The sequence below is a fragment of the Amblyomma americanum genome, chromosome 2 (assembly GCF_052857255.1).
Source record: "Amblyomma americanum isolate KBUSLIRL-KWMA chromosome 2, ASM5285725v1, whole genome shotgun sequence".
Lineage (NCBI taxonomy): Eukaryota > Metazoa > Arthropoda > Arachnida > Ixodida > Ixodidae > Amblyomma > Amblyomma americanum.
Genome location: NC_135498.1, coordinates 6,395,842 through 6,411,195, shown reverse-complemented (window position 1 = coordinate 6,411,195; position 15,354 = coordinate 6,395,842). Strand labels below are relative to the sequence as shown.

The window sequence follows — 15,354 nt, the reverse complement described above, 5'->3', positions numbered from 1 at the left end:
TAGCGCCTATATGTACAGCCCAGCTGAAAACACTTATCTACTGTTTCTGTTTCGTCTCTGACATTTTTCATGCTGATGGCCGCGGTGCGCATGTTTTGGGCTGAGACGTCCACATGTCCCCCGCAACTGGTTTACGTTTTCACTAGCTGCCCTCTAATTTCTTCACACCCATAGACGCAGAATGTCCCAGTCTCATTTCCTTTGTTCAGTATGGCCCATGGATGACAGCTAAATGAAGAACTTCCATCAACAGCTGCGACATTCAGTGTAGAAACCAACAAAGGAGCAAGCCGGGCTAGTTTGTGTCTTCTTTTCTTGGTTCTGTCTGCTGCGCTGTTTTTATGCAAATAGGGTAGAAAGTTAGTAGCGTCCAACAAATGAAACATTTTCTTCTCTCTTCCTTCTTTTCACCGCTTTCATCATTCGGAACAGTTACCTAGCCTTTTCTATTCTTTTTTTTTTTACTGCGACAGTTTGCTTGCTGGCATAAACTATTATTTACAAATATATATGCACGCTGGTCTCTCAAGGAAGTGCAGTAACGTCCGGCGGTGTGGCCCCAGAATCCAGTCTTCGACATTCCTCTCTTCATAACCTCCTCCTTCTCATACTGGTTCCACAAAAACAGGCCAGAAAATAGGCAAGCCAAATGTGGGATCACAGAGCTCCCAAGAATACGCGCACTTTTTCCTCCTGACCGCGAAAATAACGCTGACGTGTGGATTGAAGCCCAAATAAGACTTCAGAGAAGATAAAGTCAAGAAAAAATGCCTGGGCTGTTTACCGCCTCTCTGACCATCAGCATTCTATCACTCCATACACTCCACACCGTTTGACCGTTTGATCCCATTTCCGCTCCTCGGCAGAGAAAAGTTCTTTAGAGGAACACGCTACGAAAAACACAATGAAGAAAATATGAACAAAAAAAAATAAAAACGAGGCCCAGGAGATTTGCGGTTTTTACAAAACGGGGCAAGCAAAAAGGACTTATCGGTCGACGGGGCACTGATCCGCTGATTTCACGCGCGATTGAAGCCATGCGAGCTTTTGAGCTCTTGGATGCGCCCTCCCCACGAGCACCCTATTCCTGCACGGGCACGCGATAGTGTTTGCGAAAAGCACAAGCCTCTCCAGCGCTCTTTTGTGGGCGATAGTCCCACGGCAACCTGTGACTCTCATTCTTGTTTGTCATGTATGTAAAGAAAGAGAGGAAGAAAAATGTGGAAGAAAAAAACCTGAACACAAGTGCACTAGAGTAAACCATACAATAAACTCTGACACATCTCCAACCAAATACTTCAATTTAATATCCAATGTTTCGGAGCCGGCTCGGCTCCTTCAGAAAGTGCAGTAGCTAGCGTCTTTTAAGTATGCGCAAAGTATGCATACTTAAAAACGCTAGCTACTGCACCCAGTCACCCCCGAAGAAGGAGCCAAGCCGGCTCCGAAACGTTGAATATAAAATTGAAGTATTTGGTTGGAGATGTGTCAGAGTTTACTGTAAGTCATCAAACCCAATCAATGTTTAGTTTTTACCTAGCAAGCCCGTAGCGGCGCTTCTAAGCACATGGCGCATTTGCCGGTCGATACCCTTCCGGTGGTTTGCTGATGCTTTTGTCTCGAGCGAGAGGAATGTGCAAAAAGAGAGAAGAGATTCGCATTGCAAGTTGCCTGCACTCGAAGCGAGGTGAATGCGTCATTGGCGGCGGCGCGTCAAGGGTATGCGGTACAGATTCTTACAAATGAGGAGATCAGAGGAAGAACTATTGGCTAAACGCGGAGTGCCGAGACAGCATGCTTTTCGTCGTCTGTCTCTGTGAAACAGAAACAAAAACGATTTTATGCCGGGCTCGCTCATGCCTCGTAGAGAAAGAGATGTAGCTTAGTCTTGAGAGTCATCGCACGGACAGAATATCCGGTCTCAGTGCAAGGGCTGTTACAAGCGCACCCCCCTCCCGTTTGCCCTTGAATGTCAGCGAGGATATTGGATATGTGCGGAAAGATGTCTGCCCCGGTCGTAGGGGAGTTTTACGCAATAAATCTGCGGTTCGTTCCCGGTGATCGAGCGCGAAAGTGCTCTGAGCCCTGATCTTGCCATCTCGAACGACCAGACAACGAGGCAGCTTTTAAGACCCAGCCTGACCGGGAAGTGAACTTAGACTCGTGAAGTTTCATCGCGTACGTTAAAGGGCGATCCGAGCTCACCACAACATCCAGACAGGCCGGAGCAGATATTTCATGCAAATTTGTCGCGGTTACCGCCGCGCAGCCCCCCGTGTATACTGCGCACCGGCGGGGAAAATGGAAGCGAGCGCTTTCCCTCTCAGCGACAGACCGCTGCTGTCTTAATGAGCGATACCGACGCGCTGCCCGCGACCCAGACCGCCTGATCTCCTGAACTTACAAGCTACAGGAGCTGTCATGTCCAACGATTTTCGTGAGCCCAGCAAGTATTCCAACCGCTCACGTGTGATTGCTGTGGCAGGTATTTAGCTCGTAACCGTAGCCCTGAAAGCCGTTCTGGCTACCGAACAGGCGGCGAAGAGAAGTAGCAGCACTTGAGCAACAGCACAAGAGAAGCAGACGCGAAACCCGGTAGCGGAGCGCTGCCAACGCACGTTCGGGTGGGGGGGGTCTCGCCGTGTAACCTACATCAGTCACGCGTCGCAGTTGTGTGTCGGCGCGCGCGCGCGAGAAGAGAAATAAAGAGCTTGACAAGTCGCTCTGAGAGAGAAAATAAGACGCCAGCGCTTCGCCTTGTGTTCGCGCGTAAGAACACGCACCGAGGGAAGGGAAAACAGCCGGGAAACAAATTCCTCGGCCGCGCGACGGGCAACGAACGGCCCTGGGAATGAGTGCGGGAGGACGGCTAGACGTGGCTGCACGCACGCACCCTCGCCGGAGGCCGCGCGTATGGTGCCAAGTATAATAAAGGCCGTCGGGAGCGCCACCTACGACGCGCTACGCGGTCTCCTCTTTCTAGAAACAAGTGCGGCCAGGCGGCGAGCCTCAGATCCAGCGTCAGCGGTAGACGCCGCCATATACTAAGAGAAAAACAACGTAAAACAACAAGGACACCAGGAAGAACCGCAGTATCTTCCCTCATCCGTAACCGTCGCTCAGCACGGAGCAAGCACACATTCCCCGCAAAATTGAGACTAACGCGCTGTTTACTCCATTAATTTTCTTCAACTTTAGACGGTATGAAAGTCCTCGCTGTCTCAACTGCCCGAGGGTCTAGGGCAGACAAGGAACACATTCTGTGCACATGCAACGCCGCCATTATTTGCCCCCCCCCCTCCCACCCCCCAATTCACAAACCCTCCAATTTCACCCTTGAGTGCGTGGCTTCTTCCGGATCACCAACGAGCCAAATCGGAATAAGCGCTCTTCACACGAGACCCTACTACTGGCCTTCAATAATGTCCTCGCTTTCATCCTCCTATACTTCGGCGAAGAGCGGAAGAAACAGCGTGCTTTGGTTGCCTAAGGCTTTTCTCAACGCTTAACCATTGGCCGGAGGGAAAAGCTGTGGGGTCAACTAAAGACGAAGTGGCAGATGCCTCTCAAAAGAGGCCGTCCAGCCAATGGCGTCGATCTACTGCAATGCATTTGGTTAATCTGGAAAACTGTCGATAAAGGCAGAGCCGAATGCGAGCATTGAGACACGCAATATGGCCTACGCTCGCTAGATAACTGACGCGCTAAACTACTTTTATAATTCTCGGTGCTTCTGCCTCGTGCCTGGTCTGTCTATTGCCAGGCTGTTCGCAGTAACAGCCAGATACACTTTGCAAACATATGCCCAACAACAGCGCCAGGAACGTGATCGCCAGTTCGTCAAAAGGAGTGGTTATCTCACGAGCCTGACCTTTAGAGCGGTATCACTACTACCCGCCATCTCGCAAAAACCCGATGTCTGGAGTCGAAACGTTGATCGGGAAGAGCAATCTGACTCGCGCAAGCCCCACCGATGACATTACCTGCCATCGCAGGGCAGTGGCGCATCGCTTAAAGGGTCCCTGAAACTTCATCCGAGGAGAGCACATCAACTCGCTCTATCACTGCATTCTGTTGTGAACACCTGAGCCAAAAACTACACTTCTACATGCAGCAGAAAACCCATAATCACGTGCGAAAGTTGGCGAGCCCTTTCCGGTGACTTTATCATGCTAGCACCTTCCTCTGACGCTCGCATCTGCGTGTACCAGTTCAGAGATGGCTATTGGTTTGATTCTTTCGGACGTCAGGCAGCTACCATGACCACGGCCAGTAAGCCGCGGAGGTGGGGCCGGCGGAGGAGCGCCGATCTTCCAGCGAGCAAAAAGTGACGAGAGGAGAGAGAAACGCGCGAAGACGCTGAAATTTAAATTTGACTACAGATAACTCAGCTTTCTGCAAAGCATATTAAAAAAAATTCTTGCAGAACAATATTCGTGAAGCGGCGTCCTTTAACGCCCCAGGCATACCGCAACTTCATTAAAGCCCCTTTCAAAGCAAGCCCCTTTAACCACTGAACCACTGCGCCAGGAGTGGTATGAGGACTTCCAGGGATCCATGAATGTAAAGTAGAGAATGACGAATCCCGCGCATATGCGCATTAGCCCACTATCGCTATTCGAACAATTTCGATCAGTGAACAATAGATCTGAACACCGGAACCGAAGTGAAAACCGAAGTGCTAGCACACCTAATTCGCATTTGAGCGAAATACGCAAATCGGTCGTCATATTTGTTAACGGCCCCTTTACAGCCCCGGTGTCACGTCCGGCGTTGAGTTTCGCAATTCGGGGCACGAAATACCATCCTGCAGGAGAGCAGCGCGGTAGGAAGGGACCGACATGCACGGTGCGACAAGAGAGCGCAGGGCAAAAATGTTGAAAGCGGCGCCAGAAAATCGACACATTCAACGATTGTTGCATGTGCTCTCATGCACACTATGGTAAACACTTGTCCACAGTCACTCCCCAACCTGGGACTGTCAAACGAAAGGCGGCTCAGAAAACGAAAGACAGGTAAAATGACAGTGTAATAGCGAGCTAGTGCAAAGCTTTGGGCTCGTACCAGCCGAGGAAAGTTCACCCGCAGAGGCGTTGGTGCTTGTCTAAGCGTTCGCTTTTCAGTGACCTCTCATACAAATTCACGGCCACAGAAACACTAAATCGAGATTCTGCGAGCAGCTCCTTGCACGAACTACTGGGGCGTCTGTTGAAGCACGCGGTATTCCACTCCGTTTTCTGCGTAGCTTCTGGCAAAAAGATGGATGGAAGACACTACGCACCGAACTGAGCTGAGGAAGGCAAGCGCTGATACACGAGTGAGAGACGACTTCTCACTCCGAAAGTCACGTGCCTCGAGGGTTGTGAAAGGCCCTGTGCGGGAAAGTTTTCGTAAAGCAACGGGCGCAAAAAATCTGATACATCAATCAGTGTGGCACGCATCGCTCCGACCCTAGTCTTTACTGTGCATTGCATTTTTTTAAATTCTTTTAACTTCATTCTCCTTCTCCGGACACTCTCGGCTGGTCGGAAACAGGTGGAAGCTTGCAATTACGCGTCGCAAGATTGCGACTGAGTCGAGCATGAAGTGATGCAGCGCTGGTCCCCTTTGCACACGCAGCACTCCAAAGGGTTGCGTAAACAAAACAAAAAGCTGAAAAGAAAAATAGAGTCGGCTGGCGACTGCGCTTCCACCGGCTTCTCGACTGAGCCACCGCTACAGTGGGGCACTCTGACGTTGGTCTCTGACGTTGACGAATCCTCCACACGGCGCTCTTTGCGAGCACCATTTTTGCTTCCTTCATATTTTTTTTTCAGCCATGCTCACGTCTCTGCGTGTCAGCGCAGCTGACAGGCCGGTGTCTGCCTGCAGTCGACGTTCACGCTCTAACTGTTGCGGAACGACGTCACTTGTGACGAGAGTCGTATCTCTCGCAGGCGTTGCCGTATATATATTCCACTCCCCTGGTGTCTTTTGCTGTACGATTCGTGCAAGAAGCCACAAGCCGAGTAAAGAAAGAGATGGTCTCGTCCAATAAAAGGAGAACATCGTCGTAAAACTATGGCGTGAGGCCGAGAACATTGATGCCGTATGGCTGACTTCGGCGCTTTGGTTTCCTTTTAACCGTTCATATGGTAGAAGACGCATATTGCGGTACGCACGTCAAATTAATATTCCACAAAATATTAACAGCACCTGAAGTGCCCTGCAGGAATCCCAATATGTAAAGGATGCTTCCGAGCAGTGCTAAATATAACAAGGGCATGAGAATAAGCGTAAGCAGTCTTGTATTTGCTGCGTTTTTAACTTGGGTGCATTTTCCCCTTATCTAGTGTGCCTTATTGCGTTTTCAAACCTTCGGTACATACGTTATAATTGTATTTTTTTTTCATTTCTTCCTAATAAAGTCAGCGTTCTCAAAAACTAATTTACCGGCCGAGAGTTTCCGTTCTATGGGTGGGCACGTGGTGCAGTTTGGGCGCTTCATGGCATATACTGAAGTTAGCTTCTTTCTCAGCACCGCGCGAATAGCTGCCTGTTCCGAAGCTTGTCTCTCTCCGTAGCAGAAAAAGGTAATGCGCGCCGATGTTCTTCTTCGATGCGCCTGATGTCCTTTATCCACACCTTATCGGCAGACGTTGCCAGAACGTGGGAATGAAAACTATAAGTAGCGCGGAGAGTGGAAGAACTTGCACTGAAGCCAGATGGGTACCGAAGAGAAATAAACAAGTATGGGGATAGTACAACGCGCCCAGCTGCAACACACCATTCTGGCACCTGCCAGGTCATGGGGCTTGACCTGCGCCTCGTTAGTAGGGCCTATTATCACCTCTGCTACCTCAAGAAGGAGTGTAGAAAAGAGTTGTGCTCAGTGTAAAGATACTTAGAGCTTCTCAATCTCTTATCAGCCGCAGTGTAAAGAGCCCTGCGGATTGGGAACTTTTGAAAGGGACGGCGAACAAATGTTTAACACGGAAGTATTACAACGAAACGGTCAGTGGCTCACTTGTGGCGTGTGCGGCGTCGTTGGCGTAACACATCTCGTGGTCATGCGACATCACATGACCGCGACGTCACCATCATGCGACAGGTCACAACGCCGTCACGTGCTAACCCATGACCGGGACGTTTGCATCTCGTGACACGTCGCGTGACCGGTGACGTCACCGGCAGCAAAAGGCCGTCCGAGCGCGTTACGCACAGGTGTTTGCGCATTACATCCGTTCACTTCATCGTCAGCAGCAAAAGCACAAATCACAAAAATTCGAACAGATGCGCTGGTCAAATGCCCTAGCGAGAAACCGTAATCGTGTAGAGGTATTTTTACGTTACTCAGTTTCCCATTGCAGCGAGTTCAAGAAGGTCAAGAAGCAGCGCTCAGCACTGAGTTCAAAAGAAACCCCATTGAGGTGGAACGCCTTGAACTTTCCACCATGCACTTCTTTAATGCGAACTTGTACCCCAGTCTCAGTCCAGAGTTTAATATCTACTTGGCACTGCTTATCAGTGACCGGGAGGACGAGAAAAAAACCAAATCTCAGCATTTCTGTAGCAATTTTATTTGAAGGAGTTATACCACTTGCGCAACTTTTCGAATGACCGTTTTTCCAGTTTGACAAAGATGACCATAGGGTCTTATGCAATGGTGCCTCTTAAGAAAAAAAGAAACCGCACAAGTAGAACCACGTGCCCACACAAGCAAACAAATAAAGGTAATTTGGACTGGTAGGTTAAAAAAAAGATCCATCGCGGTTTGAAGATACGAACTCGTCCGATGTTCGCACAACCGATGGGACGTCGGACTCGAAGGAAAGTTGAACGTGTAGAGATAGGATGGGGTATTTATACGCGAGCAACCCATATTTGCAGCGTCATGCCAAGTTTGAAAGTAGACTAGAGGTTCAAGAATTCTTTGCTGCGCGTAGTGAGGCTATCTTTCGATGCGCATAAAAATCGGGGCTGGAGGGATGACATCGCCAAAGCGAAATTGCACAAGAACTCCGTACCGAGTGAGGTATTCCGTTCGCCAGCTGGAAAGTCGATCGGCCTGAATTTCCAACAGTGGCATTGCTCTGCGGCAGCTCTCGCTCGGCGATGCGTGGCGCTGAAGGTGCCTGCAGTTGCCGATACAGCGCAGCGCAGACAGCCAGCAACACTCCTATGGCACGCGAGAATAACAGACTATAGTCTAATCGAAGTGAACATGACTCGACGGACGTTTCCAAAGGCGATGCAGGCGGATGTGCATAGTGTTATGTATGATGCGCTTAGCTTGGCTGTTGGGAAAGGGGGAAAATGGAAAGCGAAAGTGGGAAGGATAGAGGTTCGAAAATTCGTTCTGAGAAACCTGTGCCCAACAATTCTGGGCAAAAGCATTTTTGAACGGGAAAGAGCTTACGAACACAACTTTTTCAGGCATCATAACCTTTCACTATAACAATCAATATAGCCGCAGATCGCCTGTAGACAGGCTTACATTTTTGGCTGTTAACGTTTTTGTCTCCGTTGGTTTTCTATGGCAGTTTTACCTGCTCAATGTGAGTGATGGAAAAACTTTAAAAGAAACATTTTGCTAAACACCGGAAGAGTAGACCATTCCCTTGAATATTTCCATAACAGTACCTGAAAATGGGCAATTATGTCACAGTTGCTACTGTAAGGTTTGTCACACCAGTTATTAAAATCCGCCCAGGTCATTTGTGCGCTAGCGTTTAAAGCGGAAATGCAGGGAGAACATGATGCAAGGGATTGCTTCTAAGACTTCCCCATATCTAATATGGCTGGACGCATCTAATAGGCTGGACGCACGACTAATGCCTAGCGCCGTGCAGATGTCTGCCAGCGAAATTATGCTGCCGTGGAAGGCCCTGTCGGCCCAGCCCACCTCCCAATTTTGCGGGCACTTGCGTATGGGAATATGCACGCGGACTAGTGAAGCTCTAAACAATATTGTATGCTGGCTGTTCAATGTTTCATTTTTCAACAAAAAGGGTGATCGAGTCCTGTATATCCGCACAAAGCGCATTTCGGCGTAGCGCATAATTTCCTCTCAAATATCTGAGGAGTACTAATGCGGGCGAAAAACCCTTTGGAGAAAAGAGCGGGAAAATATGTAGGCGATGTCAGCACAGTTCCCATCTCTTTCCAGTGCGTGCACTAAGATGAGAGTTTGATGGGTGTCCACCCTCCAGAAAGAGGGAAACGGAGGAAAAAGAACAGGCAGTTCCAGAATGCCGCCGCGGAAGCGAGCCACGGAACAACTTCCACGTCCTGCGCCCGTGTCCCGTTCTATTTTAACCACCATCGCTCAAGTGCCGGCCAACTACAACGAGAGCCTCCTAAGCGACGTGCAGTGCGCGCTCTCTGTCACAGCTCCCTCTCGCAAGGACAACTGGGCAAAGGGTGGTGGGAAAAGGCGGGTGCTGGCAGTCACGTCCACGCCGGTCGGAACAGTGATGAACGATGGTCCCTGGTTAAAGCGACTCAGCCGCCGGTTCCAGCAAAACGCGAAATTTAGGTGGAGAGCGGAGCTGGAATGGACGAGCTGAGAGCTTAAACAGTGCAGGCAAACGAAAGACGCAAAACAAAGGCGAGCGCGCGTTGAGAGGTGACCGGCAGCTGGACGAGACGCAAGGATTGTGGAAAATAAAAAAGATAAAAAACAGTAGCCTTAAACTCTAATCGGAATTCTAAAAAAAATAGATGATGCTGCACTTGCCTAATGCCGGTGCCAGACGCATGAAATCAAACTGCTTCTGGCGCTGTCTCTGTTGCCCTGAGTAAGATCCTTCGTTCCGTGCACGCACGCACGCAACCGCCATCTCGTGGAGCGATGAAGTGACCCAATATAGCTTCATATCACCCACTCCTAAACTCACCTGATCCCGTGCGTTACACGTGGTGCCACGCAATGGGAAACTTTATTGTTACCTCGTCCCAGCGTAGTTTCTGCTTCAAGCTGACCCGGGACTGTACTCTATAATAACCTGTCCATTTTCCATTGTCCATTTGGTCCTCTGTCATTAATCACTGAGATATATACCCACGGCTCTCAAGAGTCCGTGGGTAGCGACCCGGACATTGGGTGGTTGGTTACCGGACCTCACCACTGGCTGCGTACCGCAGCAAATTGCAGCCAGTGGTCAGGTCCGGTCGCCTGCTGCTGACAGAGCGCTGCGATGCACGTCGCCTTTGGGTGCCTACTGCATCCAATTTCAGCCAATGGTAAGGTCCGGTCGCCAAACACCCAATTGTCGGGTCGCTACCCACAGACGCTTGAAAGCCGCGGGTATATCTCAGTGACCAGTGACAGAGTGCCAAATAGATGCGAAACGGACAATGGAGAATGGACAGCTTATAGAATACGGCCCCTGGCCACATGACCACAGGCGGCCGAATGACGAGAGCGTCCCCTCTTAACGGTGAGCACCATGCTGGCTGTGGCTCTTGTGGCCCATACCAATCTGGATTGTACTGCGACCTCACAGAGCCCCATTCTGAGGAGGGCTTACATTGCCGCTCAGGTGGCTTTTGTGGCGCCGGCCAACCAGGATAATGTTCTTAGTTTCAGTTTCTCTCAGACGACTCCTTGCAACAACGCTTAAGACGCTGTGTCGCGTTTATAATGCCGTCTTCTCCACCGATATGCGGCATGATAACAAGCGGGAGGCACTAACAGAGGGGAATTCGCCGGTTTGCTAGTGCTACCGGTTGATTTTGCCTTGGCGGTAAAAGAACGACGCCCGTGCTACGTAAAACGGTGTTAGCACAAAAAGGTTCGTGTTATGCTTTTTGCAGTTGTGTGATTTTTTCTTTTTAAATGTTCATACGCTCAACTTTGTTCAGCCCCTGTTCTTGGCAATGTTATTCGTAAGCGTAGGGGAATTAAACTGCTAGCAAAGGAATTATCAAATAAATTCTATGGGCTGCCTACCGACGGAACCCATGAAGTAACGACCTATAGGGTGAAGAAGAAGCCGTCCTCGAGGCGACGCCTTCTCCTGCGATCTACGACAACATTTTAAGAGGTATACTCACGCAACGAGGCCAAATGAACAATCTCTGTGTGGCCTAAGCAAATCCAATGCGATCTATACTGTGCACGAACATTTACGGCAATGTTCACATAAGGCTTCACTTCGCAGAAGAGAAGTGCTGTTTAAACGGCACTTCTCTTCCGCGAAAAGAAGCGGGCATTCTTTTTTAGATTTTGGCATTTAAACTTGGATGACTTTCTTCGCCAACACCCGGCCTCTTAAGTTGTTAAAATTAGTCGCATGCTAACCCTGAGTTATGGCGTCGTAAATGCTGGAGAATCTCGTTCCAGTCCAGTCCGCTTCCTTGCACGCATAGCTCGAACCGTTTGGTGACAACGCGCAAGAGCAAATCTGCGCTCGTGACGCCGGGAAAAGCCTGCCTTTGTAATTCCACAGTAATTGCAACGAGCGCCCATCGACTTCGCCCCTATCGTCCGGGCTCGGATCGCGTCGCACTAACGGAGGGGGCACGCCGTGCGCCGACAGCGCAGTCCCCAAAGCGCAACGGAGTGGGCCACGCGAGCGAAACTGCCTCGGACGACCTTCAGGCGGCGCTGGCCTGATTAGCGGCTTGTTTCGCATCGCCGGCGGGAAGCTGCTCCGTTGACCGCAGCTGTCGGTCGCGGTTTGCTGATCCCCTAACCTTGATTCCTCAGCCTCTCCCCCGAGCCCAAACTCGGAGCTGGCCGCCTGACTGACTGCCCGGCTGGATGGAACCCGGCTTCTGTGCCGGGCTTGCCGTCGCCATGGAAACCGAGCCTCGAGCGACGGTCTTCGACTTCCCGTTCGCCTTTCTGTCCCTCTCCGTCGTTGTTGTTCGTCACTGCGAGGGTGCGTTGCCGTCGGCCCGATGCAGACGATGCCGCTAATCTTCTCAACAAGGGCTCAGATCGCATTTCATCATTCTTCGTACACACACTAAGACGGCGTGGGATGAAGCGCCTGTTCGGTGATCAAGAGACGAGAGCGTGAGCATGTTCCGCAGCATCACGATGTGAAAGAAACGAATCTGCGCAATCAACAATCAAATGAAAGTATTTGCTAGGAGAAAGAAAGAAAGAAAGAAAGAAAGAAAGAAAGAAAGAAAGAAAGAAAGAAAGAAAGAAAGAAAGAAAAAGAAACAAAGAACGGATGCTTCATGAAGCTTCATGTACAGGGCGCGTCAAAACTTCCCAGGCCACAGGGTCTGCTGAAAGGGCAACAGGTTCAAGGGCATCCTAAATGCCCAATTACAAGACACAAGCACACCCTATAGCCTAGCAACTTTTGACGCACCCTGCATGCACATTGACGTAGCAAGGCTAAAAAGCACAGCGACCGTTTTATAGCAGTCCTTGTTTAACGACAGACCAGCAATGGAATGGGGAGGGGGGGGGGGGCTGTATGGATAGCATCGCGCATATACGTAGTATCAAATCAAAATGAACCAGTTCCGTGCAAGGAGAGCAACACGTTATTCGCAAGTACGCCCGTGAGTGCGCAAAGCTTGGTAGTATCGTGCTGGTCGGGGAACACGGTGCTTCTTTCGGTACAACGGATCGTGAACTCCTGACTCGCTAAGTGTTTGTTACAAAGCGGCATTCTCTTTCTCTTCATGGCAACACAACACGTGTACTGGTACGGGCGCACGACCGCGGGTGGGTGGGAAGGGCTTAATTTTTCCACAGTTAGGTAACACTCGTGGTGACATTCACGAGCAATTAGACCGATGTCCGATCGCAGTGAGTTCATCGCATGCAAAGAGACACTTAGCAGCTGATCGAGGACCGCATTGAGTATTCAAGTCGCGTTTTGAATGATCGCCACCCCCGCCTGCCTGCGCACAAACACCACGCGAGAGTGTCTGTTGCGAGCGACGCGCTGCAAGTGCAAGGGTGAGCTGAGGTTGTGTGCGTGCATGTGCGCATAGTGCGTGTACTCACAGGCGGGTCGCCGGGCGGGCGTGATGAGAATTTCGCACGGGGTCGCACAACCCGAACCCTGCCACGGCGGCGCCTGCCAACCCTTCCCCCGTCCCGCACGGCTAGACACCGCTCTTCCCCTTTTGCCTAGTCTCCGTTCCCCACGCCTCGGCGCCCTTTCCCCTGCTCCCCCGGACTGCTTTCTTGGTCGGCGGACGCGTGTTATGCGTGCTCGGACGCCGTTAACGGGCCGCCGCAGACCCGATAGCCGGGCAAATCGGTCGGACGCCGATTAATCTCGAGGCCCCTGGCCGCTTTTTCGCTCTTCCCTCCCATTCTCTGCCTGCTCTGGCAGGATATATTAAGGACCTCCCCGGCGGCCATTACCGAGATGAGGGCTTTTTTTCCTTCGCCCCTTTTTTTAGCCGCTGCCTTTTTATAGCCGGCCGGGGATCGCCCAAGGACCTCGCGTCTTCTGCTGTCTTGGGAAGACAGGTGCATGGCCCTCGCGTCTGGTGCCCGCACACCGGCCGAGGGAAAGCAGGACGGGCTACACACTCCAGCGCAGGACGACGCACTGCGAGGACCCGTGGCAACAAGCACTCGCCATCTTGGAATTGTTAAGACAGCGCTTAGAGGGGCGCTGCAAAGAAGGGTTATACCTTATTTCGTCAGCTAGGAATTATTGCTCGAAGTTCATGCTCCAAAGGCAGTCTTCTTGCCAAGGTAGTGCGGCAGAGGGCTCGAACAGCCGACCATTTTCGGGCAGCGAATGGGATGAACCACAAGAGGTGCACTGTGCGAGTGAACACCAGCACACGTCGTTGGGTACCGCGTCAGGGCTGCGGGACAGCTCGTGAAGGTTGCAGCATGCTTCCTTGCTCGTACACGCGTGTTCCCGCACCCAACGTGCACACGGGCTGCTTTGCATCAAGCGGTTAGTGGCCCACCTGTGGGGTGAGCGGCGCCGTTGACGTAACACATCACGTGATCATCTTGGGGCCGCGTGAGCTTTAGCGAGACATCGCGCAACCGCTGCGCCTACCAAACGCATCAATGAGAGAGTATAATCATAACGGAATTTTTTTAATTCTTCTCCCCATTATCCTTTTTTCTCGGCGCCCAGTTGACTCGTCGACATTTAAGTTTGTACCTCACACAGCTGGCGCTGTCAGAGCGGGTAACAATTGGGAAAAGAAATTACTGCCACAAGTGTAACAGAGCTGAAATTGGTCCCGCGCCTTGCACTACCGATAATTGACTAGCGATGCACTGTGGACAACGTGCTTCCAACACACACTCGACTATCGGACAGCTTCGTACGAGGCGGCAAAACAAGGCCGCCCAGTAGACCCCGACCACTGTGCTCGAATTAAGGGCCCGGAATAACTGTTCGACCACGCCCTCAGTCATTGGAAATGAGGTCATGGACGCACCTTGCCGGGTCACCGGACAGGGACGTCCACCGCAGTGTCTATTTCCTTCAATATCTTTTCAACTAACAGCTTTGTGTCCCCCACCAGTCTATACCTTTTCCTAAAGGACACGTTTCATAAACCGCGAATGCCAACTCGAAACCATTCGCTTTCCGCAGCAGCCGCAACGAGGGAACAACCGTCTCGGGCACCACGATGTGACGCCAAGAAAGGACACGAGAGGCAGAGAGGGTAACCAGGCATGATGTCCATCTGGCTGCTCCACACATCGGGGGAGTAAGTGAGAGAGAGGGAGAGATAAAGGCTTGTGATAGGGTTGGACAGCACACTAGAGAATAAAGCATGAAATACAAACAGGGCATTGAAAGCCCTTCAAAAGTGCTTGGACGCCGTTGCATAAATCGAAAGCTGTGCAGAAAAGGGTGCTGAGAAACGGGGCGAAAAGATACGCGGAACGTGCAAGCGTGCGTCGCGAATTGAAACCTGGTTTACCGTGCGAAAGTACCCATTACCGCGTTATAAAGGGCTCTCTACTGGAGCGTGTAATTAATTAGCGTCCTAGTCGCGCGTGCAGTGCATTTTCGCTTTTATTCTTTTACAACGAAACTCGGTGAGGAGTGCTTTTGGAGTAAACGATGCAGGCTTACGGTTTGGCCCAATAAACTGTGCTTCCTGCTAAACTAAAATTCCGGTTGGGCCTAAAGCATAAGCGACACATGGGCGTCGGGAAGTTAGCGCTCCTGAGAATTCGCCTCACCTTGTCACGTGATCCGCGTGATGTATGCTCGAGGAAGAGGCAGGGAGTTTTTTTTCTCGCTCTCTTCCTTTGTGTCGATTAACTCCAATCCGAAACTTTGCAAGCCCTCTGACGTCACGCACTACTCGCGCGAGATGTCTTGTTTTTTTTTTCCCCAGCGCGCGATGACATACTCGATATTAATAAGTAGTAGTAGTACTAGTATGCAGTTGTATGACTGCTGC

The 15,354-nt window shown here is 50.9% G+C and overlaps 1 protein-coding gene across 6 annotated transcripts in view; it reads right to left on the bottom strand.

The window, feature by feature from the left end:
• The window catches only part of LOC144120480 (pleckstrin homology domain-containing family G member 5-like), a 626,877-nt gene that overhangs the window by 181,016 nt on the left and 430,507 nt on the right, over positions 1-15,354 (bottom strand). The gene's annotated exons all lie outside the window — the stretch shown is intronic.